Source organism: Eumetopias jubatus, unplaced genomic scaffold (assembly GCF_037043125.1).
Source record: "Eumetopias jubatus isolate StellerSeaLion01/CBP00866 unplaced genomic scaffold, mEumJub1_p1.0 scaffold_7, whole genome shotgun sequence".
Classification (NCBI taxonomy): domain Eukaryota; kingdom Metazoa; phylum Chordata; class Mammalia; order Carnivora; family Otariidae; genus Eumetopias; species Eumetopias jubatus.
Genome location: NW_028274813.1, coordinates 137,256,834 through 137,271,466, shown reverse-complemented (window position 1 = coordinate 137,271,466; position 14,633 = coordinate 137,256,834). Strand labels below are relative to the sequence as shown.

Genomic DNA, 14,633 nt, shown 5'->3' with positions numbered 1-14,633 from the left:
GTTTTCTGTATTAGGATGGAATCGAGTAATCATAACTCTTACTGGGGTAAAATCCTTATTTTTCAGAGCCTTACTCCATTTCAACATATATTCATAATTGGCTGGTTCATTGACACACAGTGGAAGTGTTAAACGGTGTGTTTCAGTGTGAGAAATGTTTTCAAGTCTTTATAAATCTGTTGTAGGCCCTTTCGTGGAAAGAAAGACCATTATTTCAAATTAAGAGTATCTGAGTATTACTTTTTAAACATCTGTGTTAATAGCTAGAAGGCTTAACCAGCCTATCAGATCCAGAAGCTATATTTCTCAGCATGTTCCCATAAATCTCATGGAAAGAAAAGGCATCTTTTCTTCACAAGATTATTAATTATAGTTTACCTGTAAACTACAGGGGAATTGAACCACTTTGGTGTAGTAACCTGCCAGTTAAGAAGGCCTGAAGCTCAGAATCTCTTCTGCAGGTGAGATTTCTCGTTCTAGTTGAGTAACAGTTCCAGCCCTGGTCACTAGGTGGTACGTTTCCATTATATTTCTAGAAGCTGCTGAGGTTAACTGGTTCTTTCCTAGGAACATGAGCAGAGGCACAGGGCATGGGCAGTGCTTCAGATGGGAGTAGCCTAGTTTGCATGGACCTTTCTTTTCCAGGGCAAACACACGTTCTCGTCTGTCATGGGTACACGAGACTCTGGCTTGAGCTGATATTTCTTTAGTAGGCTTCTGTTCCTACAAGGAAACGGCTCCTTTGCTAACTATATAAAAATTTCCCCTGAATCTCCTCTGTAATTAGCTCTATGCAGAAGAGACTCACCAACATTGCCCTGTTGAGCTAGCCCATGAGGAGCCGGGGAAGTGATGGGAATCACCGGCTGCACTCAGTGCCCTTGGAGGAAGTAGGAAGCTCCTGCTTTGCCAGTTGAGCATCTTTATGGCTTCGGGGCCTGAGCTCAGTCATGAAGTTCCAGTGTTTGAAAGGTTCAGAATCCGTGAAAGGAGACGTGTAAATGAAATTGCTCTAATTCCTGAGAAACTTTTAGAAGGGGATAGTCTTGGGGACCTAAAAACTATAAGCAAATCAGAGATGCTTCCTATCCAGGATTTGGTGGAGCTGATGACCTCCGTGACAAGAGAACTAGCAGGAAAAGGAAAAGATTTCCAAATGCAGTTTAAACAAATTTGTGAATGATGAGCTCATACATGGCCCCTTAAAAAAAAGACCTAATAAAACTAGACTTCCCAAGGGCACCAGAGAGGGTGGGTGTGATCTCTAGAAAATTCCATGGGCCTCTGCTGGCAGCAAAAAAGTCATGTTTGGGTCTGACCTTCAGGCTCTAGGCCTGTGTGCTGTGAGCTCTGACTAGGGACTGCTAAGTCCCTATCAGGTAGGACTGTGTCAGTCATCACCCTCTATTGACGGTTCTCTGGAAATTCAGAATTTATCACAGCAGCATGCCATATGTCACTACTTTGTCCTAGGAATCTCCGCCTTGCTTTGGCAAGGCTCTTCCACTTGCCTTAGTAATTATGCCTGGGCAGGTGCCGTGTCACTTATTTCTGTCTCCCCCATTGTCCAGAGCAGAATGTCTTGCCCACCGTGGCTCTGATTTTTTGCTGGCTGAGTTAATGCCATTGCTGCCTTAGAGGTACTGGAGGACTTGAGGTCTTCCAGGGAGTGTAGCTGAGGTGCTTGCTGGGAGGCGACGTGCAGCAACTGGCTTTGAGTAAATACTGGCTGTAGCACCGTGTTAATCTGGTTTCTGCAAATTGCTGAGGAACAGCTCTGGTTTCTGGTGCTTGTAAAAAGAGATTTCTTTTAAACATCTTAATATTTCAAGATCTTAAACTGTCTTCTCTTTGCCACAAGTCTTTAATACTTTCTGCCAGAATTGCATTTATTTTTGGCATATCACCAGCTAAGGAATTTGCAAATGATTTTAACTCCTCCTGCAAGCAAAGAGTGGAAAACAAGCTGTATCTGATGCAGCTTTTCAAATACAACATCAGGACCTTAAAAATGAAGGCAGATTCCTTCCCTTCTGCTCTGAAGCTTCCTTTCTGGCCGTACTATATCTGCTGGAAGGGTCACAGAATGTTGGAGCGTATGTAAGTTAATTTGTAACCTAGATGAATTTGGTATAAATCTTTCAATTTGGAGTATTGACATTGTCTTTTACAAACACATTTTTATGCAAAATAAGGAAGCTTTGATTGAGACACTTGGACGTAATTTACTAAGTAGGAGGTTCCATGACAGCAGGGCTCTGGTGCTGTGCTGTAGCCCCCTTTGAGGTCCCTACCTGGCACACAGTAGGTGCACAGTGACTTTGCTCAAAGAGATTCCCTATTATTGAATAGGGAATCTCCAGAAGTAAGCTAAATCTCTAAAAGTATTGCTAAGAATGTCTGGATAAAGTGGCTGACAACAGCTCCCTTTCAAAAAATGCCTGATGACACAAACACGATATAGTAATACTGGCACTTCCTTCCTGCAAAAAACAAACAGAACTCATCAGCAAGCAAGGAAAAAGACAACCAAATGTCAAGAATGTCAAAAAATGGTCAGAGAAGAGAAAAATTTTGCTCAGGTGTGCCAGGCTACTCCTGCAAATGGTCCTGGTGAATCCGCAAAATCCAGCAACTGAGGGCGCCTGGGTGGCTCAGTTGGTTAAGCGACTGCCTTCGGCTCCGGTCATTACCTGGAGTCCTGGGATCGAGTCCCGCATCGGGCTCCCTGCTCAGCAGTGAGTCTGCTTCTCCCTCGGACCCTCCCCCCTCGCATGCTCTCTCTCTCTATCTCATTCTCTCTCTCAAATAAATAAAATCTTAAAAAAAAAAAAAATCCAGCAACTGACTCGCAAGTGGAACAGACTGGTCCGGGGAAGGGGCATGTCCTTATCCTTCCCCGGTTACTGCAGCGGGGAGTGGAAGGGGCTGCTGGGAACACAAGGGAGGGGGCTTCTGGACCACCAGCACTGATTCTCTGATGGATATGGGGGTCCCACACTAAACCAGAGAAAGGCTCCAAAGCCCAAGGTGACCTCCGTGGGTCATGAAATGCACTTCCTAGTGAGGGGAAGAGAAACATGTTGAAAATTTCAGTCAAGAGACCAGAGACTAGGTATTCAAGGAAAGGTAGTTCCAGCTGAGCTTTCCCGGCCTTCCCTCTGGCTGTCAGGCCACACAACATTGAATAGAACACAAAATAGGACTTCCAAACGGGGCTCAGAGAAGAAAAATAGGGGAATTTATTCACATGATAACATGAAGTTGCCCACATTACACAAGAACACAAGAAATGACACATGACTTTATACCCACTTGGATGACTATAATCAAAAAGACAATCAGGGTGCCTGGGTGGCTCAGTTGGATCAGTATCTGCCTTTGGCTCAGATCATGATCTCAGGGTCCTGGGATCGAGCCCCATGTCAGGCTCCCTGCTCAGCGGGGAGTCTGCTTCTCCCTCTGCCTGCCTCTCACCCTGTTTGTGCACTTAGACTCGCTCTCTCTCTCTCTCTGTGTGTGTGTGTGTCAAAATCTTTTTTTAAAAAAAAGACAATGATAGGTATCGGTGAGGAGGTGGAGAAATTGGAACCCTCTTACACTGCTGATGGGAATGTAAAATGATTGCAGCCACTTTGGAAAACAGTTGAGAAGATCTTAAATTTTTAAAACAGTTACCATGTGACTCAGCAGTTCTCCTGGATATATATGCCCAAGAAAAATGAAAACATGTGCCCATACAAAAACTTGTTCATAGCAGCATTATTTTTAATAGTCAAAAAGTGGGAACAACCCAAGTATCCATCAACTGAAGAATAATGCATACACAAATGTGGTATATCCATACAGTGGAATATTAGTCATAAAAAGAATGAAGTGTTGATACATGCTATAACATGGATAAACCTCAAAAACACTGTGCTAGTGAAAAAAGCAGGTGAACTTTATGATATACAAATTATATCTCAAGAAAACTGTTTTAAAAAAGAAATGGCAACTGCCTGGAGTGTATATCCGGGATGTGAATTTGCCTCCCATAGCTGCCTTCACTGCTTCACACAAAATTGCTTCTGATCAAAGAACTCTTTTCACAGCAAAAGAAAAGGGGCAGCCAGTGTGAGTTTATCCTGAGAAAGGGAAAAATGTAGTAACCAGTACTACATCTGGTAGCCAGGCTGTGATTTTAACCTCTAGATAGTAAAAAAACAAAACAAACAAACAAAACAAAATACAAGCAGCACTCCCCCACTTTTTTCTAGTTTCTTAAGGTAGAAGTTTGGGCCATTGATAGAAGACATTTCTCATTTCCTAAAAGAAGTATTTAATGGTGTGAATTTCCCCCTAAACTTTAGGTACATCTCACAAATTCTGTTGTGTCCAATTAGAAGTGTTTTGTAAGTCTTCATTTGGCTTCTCTTTGACCCAAGGGTTATTTTTTAAATTTTATTTATTTATTTTTTTAGAGAGAGCATGAGCAGGGAAGGGGCAGAGGGAGAGAGAATCTCGAGCGGGCTCCCTGCCTGGGGCAGAACTGGGTGTGGAGCTAATCTCACGGCCCCAAGATCATGACCTGAGCTAAAATCAGAGTTGGATGCTCAACCAAATGAGCCATCCAGGCACCCTGACCCAAGGATTATCTTTAAATATGTCATTTAATTTCCAAATATATGGGAGTTTTCAAGATACAGTTTTGTAATTTCTAGTTGAATTTCACTGTGGTCAGAGACTAAAATTTGTATTTTAATTATTTTAAATTTGTTGGTTTGGTTTTGGCTCAAAATATCATCTGTCGCCTGATGTCATATACTCACTTGAAAAGAATGTGTATTCTGTTGCTCCAGGTAATTGTTTTATTAATGTCAATTAGGTCAAGTTGGTTGATAGTGTTTTTCAGGATTTCTACATACTTGCCAATATTCTATCTACTTAATTCTATCAATTATTGACAGAGGAGTATTGTGGTCTCCAACTATAACGGTGGATTGATGTATTTCTCACTTCAGTTCTATCAATTGTTGCTCTGTTGTTAGGCATACATATTTAGGATTGTGATGACTTCTCTTTTTTAGTTGTAAAATGTATGTAACACAAAATTTACCATTTTAACCATCTTATGTGTATAATTTGGTGGGATTAAGTAAGTTCATATTGTTGTACAACCATCATTACCATCCATCTCCAGAAGTTTTTCATCTTCCCAAACTGAAACTCTTCCCCCATTAAACACCTCCTTATTCTCCCTCCCCCAGCCCCTGGCAACCACCACTCTACTTTCTGTCGCCATGAATTTGATGACCCTAGGTACCTCATATAAATGGAACTAGACAATATTTGTTTTTTTGTGTGTCACTTAACATAATGTCTTTGAGGCTTATCCATATTATAGCATGTGTCAAACTTGTATTCCTTTGTAAATCTGAATAAGATCCCATTATTTGTATATACCACATTTTGTTTATCCATTTATCTGTTGATAGAAATTTGGGTTGTCTCTACCTTTTGGCTATTGTGAATAATGCTGTTATGAACATGGTTGTAAAAGTATCTCTTTGAGTCCCTGCTTTCAGTTACTCTGGGTAGTCCCAGAGTGGGTTGCTGGATCATGTGGTAATTCTGTTTAATTTTTTGAGGAACCTGTGATGTCTTCTTGATGAATTGACCCTTTTATTATCATGAAATGACCCTGGTCACATGCCTTGTTCTGAAGTCTACTTTGTCTGATATTAGTATAAACACCTCCCCTTTTATTTTATTAGTGTTTGTCTGAAATCTTTTTTCATCCTTTTACTTTTGTAACCTGCCTGTGTTTTCATATTTAAACTGATTTTCTTTTAGACAGTATATATTTGGTCTTGTTTTTTCCCGTAATCTGACAATCTCTTCTGTTTAATTGGGGGAGTTTAGACCATTTACACTTAACATCACTAGTGATATGGTTGGATTTAAATCTGCCATTGTGTTAGTTATTTTCTATTTGTTCCATCCATTCTTTTTACTCTTTTCCTGCTTACTTTTAGAATTGTTGAATTTTTAAAAATTATTTTCAGCCATTTTTCTTCAAAAATTTTTTCAGCCCTATACTCTTTCTCCACTTCTTCTGAGACTCTAATGATACAAATGTTAGATTTTACTATTTTATTGTCCCCTAGGTTCCTGTTCTTTTTTTTTAGTATTTATTACTATTTATTTATTTATTTTTTGTATTTTTTTTATTTGAGAGAGAGAGAGAAGCAAAAGAGAGAGAGCATGAGCAGAGGGGAAGGGCAGAGGGAGAAGCAGACTCCCCACTGAGCAGGGAGCCTGATGTAGGACTTGATCCCAGGACCCTGGGATCATGACCTGGAGCGAAGGCAGACACTTAACCGACTAAGCCACCCAGGTGCCTGTCACTGTTCTTTTTAAAAAAAATTTTAGTCTGTCTTCTCAGGTTGTTCATAATGGAAATTTCTACTAATCTCTTTTTGAATTCACTAATTCTTTCCTCATTCATCTCCAATCTACTACTGAGACTGTCCAGTGAGTTTTTAGTTTAAAATATTGAAGTTTTTGTTACATTGTTCCTCTTTGGTTCTTTTTTATATCTTTCATTTATTTGCTGAGATTTTCTATTTTTTATTTGTTTTCAGAGTGTTCGTAATTGAAGCATTTTTATTATTTTATTATTGCTGCTTTAAAATTCCTGTCAGATAATTTCAAATCTGAGTTATCTCAGTGTTGGCATTTTAGATTATCTTTTCTCACTCAAGTTGTGATTGCCCTCGTTATTATATAACAAGTGATTTTTTATTGTATCTTGGGCATTTGGGGTATTATGTTGTGAGACCTGTTTGATTTTTTTCTTTCTTTCTTTTTTTTTTAAACCCTTCTGTTTAGGTTGGTGTGCATGTTCAGCTCCCTGCTGGGCTTCATTGACTTCTCCCTGACAGAAGCGGACCACTGATTCACATTGCCTTGTTGCAGATGGGGGTAAGCTAATCACAGGAGTCCTTGAAGAAACAAGCTGCTATGATATGAACATATTTGGAGGGCCACATGGCAGGGAACTGTAGACAGCTGTAGGAGCTGAGGGTCTCAGTCCTACAATTGCAAGGAATTGAATTCTTCCAACAATGATGTGAGCTTGGAAGAAGACCCTAAGATCCAGAAGGGGACACAGCCCCACTGGCTCTTGGATTGCAGCTTGGTGAGACCCTGAAGCAGAGAAGCCAGGTAAGCCATCCCAGACTCCTGATCCCCATGTGTTGTTCCAAGCTTCCCAGTCTCTGGTGATTAGTTATATAGCAGCAGAAAACTAATACACACTTCCTGTTGCTCTGTTTCATTCCTAATATTCCAGGTTTCCTTCTGTTATCATTTTCTGTCTGAAGAACTTCCTTTAGCTTTTTTTGTGTGTGTGTGCAGGTCTTCTGATGAAATTTTTCTTTAATTTTTCTCATATGAGGATACTTTTATTTCACCTTTATCTCAGAAAGATAGTTTTGCTGAATACAGAATTCTGGGTGACAATTTTTTCTTTCAGCACTTGGAAAATGTTATAACACTTCCTTCTGGCCTTCATGATTTTTTTTTTTTTTTTTTTTTTTTTTTTTAGAGACAAAGAGTGTGTGTGGGAGTGAGGGGGAGGGCAGAGGGTGAGGGAGAGCAAGAATCTTAAGCAGGCTCCACGCTCAGTGTGGAGCTGGACACGGGGCTTGATCTCATGACCTTAGATCATGATCTGAGCCAAAACCAAGAGTCAGATGCTGAACTGACTGAGCCACCCAGGTGCCCCTGGCCTTCATAATTTCTGATGAGAAATGTGGTGTCATTTAAATATTTTACTGCTGCAGGTAATACTTTTTTTTTCTGGCTGCTTTCAAGATTTTTTCTTTGTCTTTAGTTTTGAGAAATTTGATTATGATATACCTAGGCATAGATTTCTTTGAGTTTATCCTATTTGGGGTTTGCTTAAGTTCTTGAATCTATAAGTTTGTCTTTTGCCAAATTTGGGAAATTTTCAGTCATTATTTAAGTATTTGTTCAACACCACATTCTTCTCTTACTGAGTTTCTGATGACTTGGATGTTAGATTTTTTTTGGTTACTGTCCCACATGTTTCTAAGATTCTATTCATTTTAAAAATCGATTATCTGTTCAGATTAGATAATGTCTATTATTCTATCTTCACGTTCATTGATTCCTTCTAATGTCATCTCCATCTGCTATTCAGCCCATTCAGTGAGCTTTAAATTTTGCTTACCTTATTTTTTAGTTCTCAATATTTTATTGGGTTCTTCTTAAGTCTTCTTTTTCTTTGCTTAAGGTTTGTATTTTTTTTCTTTTCTCCCCCAGAGTTCTAGTACTTGCTTTTGGGAACATTTTTGTGGTAGCTCCTTTAAAATCCTTGTCCCATAATTATAGCATCTGTATCATCCTGTTGTTCATGTTTGTTGATTGTCTTTCCCCATTCAAGTTGAGATTTTCCTGGTCTTAGTATGATGAGTAATTGTGGGTAACAAGGACATTTTGAGTGTTGTTACAGAGATTCTGGTTTCTATTTAAATATTTCTCAGCAGGCAGTCAACCTGTTTAGGTTCAGAGTGCATGTTCTGGCATACTTTTGTGGGCTGTGGTTCAAATGCCAATTTAGTTTGCTGTGTTATTCTGGTCTGCTCAGCTTGTATGCCGCTCAGAGGCCAATCTGAAATATGAGCAGATTTGATATTAAGTGAAGTTCTCCAATCTCTTGATGTTTTGATTCTGGTTGGTCATGCATTGACTGCTTTGGGGTCTGCTCAGGATATCATACACAGATGTAAAGTGTCCCTGTCTCCAGTTTTGTTTTGTTTTTTTTCTGTAACCGCCCTACCCCCTTGCTCACTTTCTGATTTGGAGGGGAAGGGTGCTGCCTCCCTGTTGCTGTTTGCTTAGCACACAGGGGAATAGTTATAGTCCCTGCAACTGATACACCAGTGGGTGGTGGAGGAGCACCACCTTTTGCTGACATTTGCTTAGTGCAGGACAGAGATGGTAGACAGGGATCCCTCCATAGTCTCTGCAGTGCCAGGAATGGAGGAGGAGGGGTACCACCTCTGCTCATGTTAGTGTAGGACCCCAAATCCCAGGGTGGAGGAGGTGGATCTTCTCATTAGTGCAGGGCAGGCATGGTCAACAGGTCTCTGCGTATGGTCCCCATTGCCATCCACCCAATGGAAGGAGGGAGGCTGCCTCCTCATTAGTGTAGGGCAGGGATGGTTGACAGCCCTGACTCCAGTCCCTGCCGCTAAAGGTTGGGTAGGGGTGGTGTAGCTTTTAGTGAGGAGTTCCATCTGAAGTAGAGTGGGTTCCATCTTGTAGGACTCCCCTTTGTCAAAGCTTTTGGCCAGAGAGAACAAATTTTCTTTGGAGCTTTTGGGTTTTTTGGTCTGGGTCTGTTGACATTTCTGGGTTGTGGGTGTCTCTAGCGCTCAGACAAGGGTATATAGGAGGCTAAACACACACACACACACACACACGCACACATACACACGCACGCATGCACGCACACAAAAAAACCCAAGGAAATCTCTGCCTGGTTGTTCCTCAAGGTCTCTGGTCAGCCCAACTTCTCATTTCCATCTCTTAGAGTTTCTGATGGTTGTTTTATGTATTTTGTTCAGAGTTTTGGTTGCAAATAGTGGGAGGAATTAGGTGAAGTGAGATTACTCATTTTGTCTGGAACCAGAAGCTGTGAATTTATCTTTTACTGCGATTAAAAATAATGCTCTTCATTCCTGTGTAAATCCAAGTTCCACCTGCTATCATACTACATGTAATAAAGAGTAAGACTCCACTTCTGATGTTGGACCATTCACAGCTTGCGAGGCCCACTCCTCCTTCCCTTTTGCCCCACATCTGGGGCAAAAGCCATTAAGAAAGCTGATAAGAAAACCTGAACATTCCTTCTGGTGGTGCCCACAGGAAGTTCAAACCACACAAACTCCAGCCCGAGTGCCTGAACCCTTTCCTCAGCCCTACCCTAAGCCACAGCATAAGCCAAAGTCACTGGCCCCACTTGGCTCTTGCCATTTGGACTGGCTTGTGCCTGCCCTTCTCTCCTCAGGAAATCCCATGAATAAGAAACCTTTCCATATCTTCTTGGTGTAAATGGCATTATCAGTCTCAACATCTCAACTATTCCAGGACGGGGGTGGGGGGTGGGGGTTGGGGAAGGCTCATCCTGCCCTGCTTGGGGTGACTATCAAGCACTCCTTCTGCCTCAAGAAGTTCGTTTAACAGTTTTTATGATGCAAGCCTGCTGTCAATGAATTCTCTCAGTTTTTGTTTGAAAATGTGTTTTACCTTAATTTCTAAAGATATTTTCACTGAGTATAGAATTCTGAGTTGACAGGCTTTTTTTTTTTTCCTTTCAGCACTTTTAAAGATGCCATTCCATTGTCTTCTGGTTTGCATAGTTTCTGATCAGAAGTGTTCTGTAGCTCTTTGGTCTTCTGTGTGTAACTTCCTGCTTTTCTCTGACTGCCTTCAACCTTTCTTCTTCAGCTTTGAGCAGTTGGACAATGATGTGTATAGGTGTGTGTGTGGGCGGCGGGGGGGGGCGGGTTGGTGGGGTTGGTGTTTTTTTTTTCTTTTTCTTCCTCTTTCTTTTTGCTGTTTATTTTGCTTGGAGTTCTCTGAATTCTTCAATCTGTAGTTGAATGTCTATTATTATTTTGGGGGGGAATATTCTTGACTATTATCTTCTAATATTTCTTCTCTTCACATTATCTTAAAATTCTTCTCCATCTGCGACTTTAATTACATGTGTGTTAGACCATCTGATGATGTTCTCCCCACAGCTCTTGAATGCTCTGATTTGTTTTCACCACTTTTTTCTCCTTGTGTTTCAGTTCACAGCATTTCTATTGACCTATCTTCAAGTTTGTTGATTTTTCCAAGGCTATATTCATTTTACTTATGCACTGGTCACAAGAATTCTTCATCTATGATATCACATACTCTATTTCTAGCATTGCTGTTTCACTCCTTGTTATAGCTGGCATCTCTCTGGTGAAATTCACCATCTGTTCATGTTTGTTTCCCCCATTTCCACTGATGCATTAACATATTACTTAATAGTTATTTTTAAATCCCTGTCTAATAGTTCCAACCACCTGGGTCATCAAATCGATTTCTGCTGATTGCTTTATCTCTAGATTGTTTTCGCTCACTTTTTTTAAAATTGTAATTTTTAATTATATGCCAGACATTGTGTGTAGAAGAACAGTATAGACTGATGTAAATTGCATTGACACCTGCAAATGAGCATGCCTCTTCTGTCTGGATTTTAGTATTCAAGGTTCAGTGCATCCAGATAGGAGTTGAACCTGAACCAGGTTTGGGTTTTGTTGTTGCTATTTCTACCTGTGTAGCAGCTGACAGTTTCAATTTCTCCAAATGTGGGATGCTTTTACCTGAGCTGATAGTGGGGACTGGGGCACCAGATGGTTTCTCTCAGTGTTTCTGATAATCTCTTCACCTTTCAGCCTTTCCTTTTATACCTGTGCCTCTGAGAATCTCCTTCTGTACTCTTGTCTCTCCATCAGGGGTTGTGCTGTGACTTGTTTCTCAACACTAGGCCTCTGGTGAGAGGGGCCACTCTCTTATCCTGGTCCAGCCTCACTCTGAGACAGATTGTAAACCTCAGTGTGGGGCTTTTTCAGCATTCCTGCCCAACCTTCCCATGGCAACTCAGTTCTGCCTTGTCTCTAAATTCTGCTTTTTAATGGGAGTTTCCTGACCCTCCCCCATCACTGGTAACAGGCCTCTGCTTGTACTGGTGTCAGATCCTAGGCCCAAAATGATTTCTTGCCTTTCCCTTCCACCATAGCCATGGGTTTTTCCCTGTGTTCTTGGGGCAAGAGGTTTCCTACCTGTCTCCCAGAGGCAAATGGGGTTTGCTTCTAGTCTTTCTTGGAAAGCAATGGATTTTCACCTGCGGCCCTCCCTCTGTGTCTCTGGCTTTTGCTTCATAGGAGGGATGGATCCGGGGAAGGGGCAAGGCCTTGTGCCTATTCTCCAACAGCAGCTTGCCTCTTCCTGCATCCTCACATGCCTGTCACTCCCCAGACCTCTGCTCTGTTCGTAATATTTCTCTTGAGAACAAGTGGGTGCCGACTCGCCTAAGTCTGGATTCCTCAGCCTTTCCGAACTTACATCCAGGCCCACACCTGGCTTTTAATGATTTGCTAAAATGTTACCTAATGTCTTCATACCTCCTGATGGCCACGCTTCTCCTGTGCTTGACCAAAGGGGAAACAGGTTGTGCACTGCATTTCCCCTTGCAGGAGGGTCTGCTCCTTCTTTGGAATTCAGCTTATTTGGTTCCCTTATAACCTTACATCTCTGATAGACTCAAGAAAAATTGGGTACTCCTAATTGTAAACTATCCAGATTTTCTCATTGTTCCTTGCAGCTTTCTACATCCTATGTGGAAGCAGAAATTAGATGTTTTAAGTTAAAATTACTAACTCATTCTAATTTGTCCTCAGTCATCTATCAAGAACATTTCATGAACTTCTTATTCAATTATATCCTTCTATTTTATAAAATGACTTTAAAAGAGTTTCCCATATTTAAAAGCTAAAGAGTTTCCCATATTTAAAAGCCATATTTAAAAGCTAAAAGCTGTGAATGACCTGCTTTTATTCTAATATTGTAACCAGGGTCATTAATGAATATCCCAGTTAAACTCTTTCCCTTTGAAAAACATTGAGTCAACCACAAAACCAATGGGTGAATTTTTTTTCTCTTTCCTTTGGAAGTTCTTGAATTGTCTACTTTTAAATTTATATAAGCTCTCTATAACCAATTAGGATAGTATCTCTTGTGGATTTTAAGAGACCTTACAACCTAGTTTATTTTTCTTTTGTGTTAAGTTTGTTTGCCTGAGTGGTTAGTTCTGGAGTGTGCACATAATGACAGAACATTTTTGTGATTCTTTAATGTTCGAATAGCTATGGCTGTGTAACAATTGCCTCAGAGCTTAAAGGTATAAAACAATCACTTACTTTCACAGATACTGTGGATCAGAGATTTGGACACAGCACAGCAGAATGATGTGTTCTGTCCCATGATTCCTGGGGACTGCAGCTGGGAGCCTCCAAGAATGGGGCCAGAACCATCTGCCGGCTCATTCTTCACCTGCCTGGTGCTTCCCCTCCATGTGGACCCCTCCATGTGGTCTCTGCATGGGTCTGTTTGGGCATCCTTTACAGCATGGTGGTTGGCTACACAAAAGTTGAATTGCCTCTTCTAGCCCAGCTCCAGAAGTCATTGCGACGTGACTTCTACCCCAGTCTAGCCATTAAATCAGTTACAAAGGCCATTCAAGCTCAAGGGGAATGGACATGAACTCCATCTCCTATTGAGGGAGTAGGTAGACTCAGGAAAAGCATAGGAAACTAGGAATACTGTAGTAGATGTTTTTAGAAAATACAATCTATTGCAATTAATTCCCAAAGTTTTTCATGAGATGGAACAAAAGAAGGAAGAGGGGGTGGAAAAGAAGAGGAGAGGGAAGAGGCTGTCGTCTCCCTTGGAGCCCCTTCAGAATCCCTCAGAACTTTTTTTTTTTAGACATAGAGGTCTTTTTTTTAATTTTAATTTTTTTATTTTTCAAGATTTTTATTCATTTATTTGACAGAGAGAGACACAGCGAGAGAGGGAGCACAAGCAGGGGGAGTGGGAGAGGGAGAAGCAGGCTTCCCGCCGAGCAGGGAGCCTGATGCGGGGCTCGATCCCAGGACCCTGGGATCATGACCTGAGCCAAAGGCAGATGCCTAATGACTGAGCCACCCAGGCACCCCTACCTCAGAACTTTTGAGTTGCTGTTTCTTTGTGGCTAGGGTGGAATGATTAACTGCCAGCTACTCTTCTGTTTGCAATATTGACAAGTGTCTCTGTTGGCAGAGTTCCTATTTGTGTTTTTAAGGATTTGTCAGCCTTGTGTGCAAAATTTTAGGGTCATGCCAACTAGCTTCTCCCATGCAAGGCTTTCCATCTCCTGGCCCAACCACAAATGGACTGGCCGGGGGAGGTCAGAAAAGCCTGGGGTGTGTGTACCAGGCGTGAGTCTGAATTCATCACTGAAGTTTTTCCTTTCTCACCTGGGATTTGGGAAATCTTCTAGGTAGACAGTTCTAGAATTTGAATTGAGTTTAGAGGTCCCCTCATGTCAAGTAAAAGAATGTAAGCTGTTGGATATTCAGGATTATCTTTTTTTTCTACTTGTTTTCAGATGCCAATCAAAATAGCAATCCTGTCTATGTCAAAAGTTACCCAAAGTGGCCACTGTGACTTCAGATTGTCCTTAAGGAAATAATGGCATTTGTATGAGTAAGACTTGTAATGTGGAGATATGGAATAAACAGGTATTTGGCCTGGTTGGGGCACAGATTCAGACTAAGGTGATCCCTCAAGAATTGTGGTGGTTGGTAGAATGATGTGTATGCAATCTAATGGCTCCAGAACATGGCCCAGAACCAGCTGTCCTCAACTGTGCAGCCAAGAACCCTCCTGTGATCTATGTGCTTGTCCACGTCTTGAGTGCTGTTCATCTATAAGAAGACGTCTGTAGAGCAAGGGCAGACGTAGCTGTGGAGCTGGCTTGAGGA

General features: G+C 41.3%; 1 long non-coding RNA gene across 1 annotated transcript; it reads left to right on the top strand.

Moving 5' to 3' along the window:
* Positions 1-6,885: 6,885 nt before the first annotated feature.
* LOC148163997 (uncharacterized) lies at positions 6,886-14,419 on the top strand. Its single transcript, XR_015768619.1, has 2 exons — positions 6,886-7,209; positions 13,037-14,419. It is a non-coding gene; the product is annotated as an uncharacterized LOC148163997 (long non-coding RNA).
* The last annotated feature ends 214 nt before the right edge of the window (positions 14,420-14,633 follow it).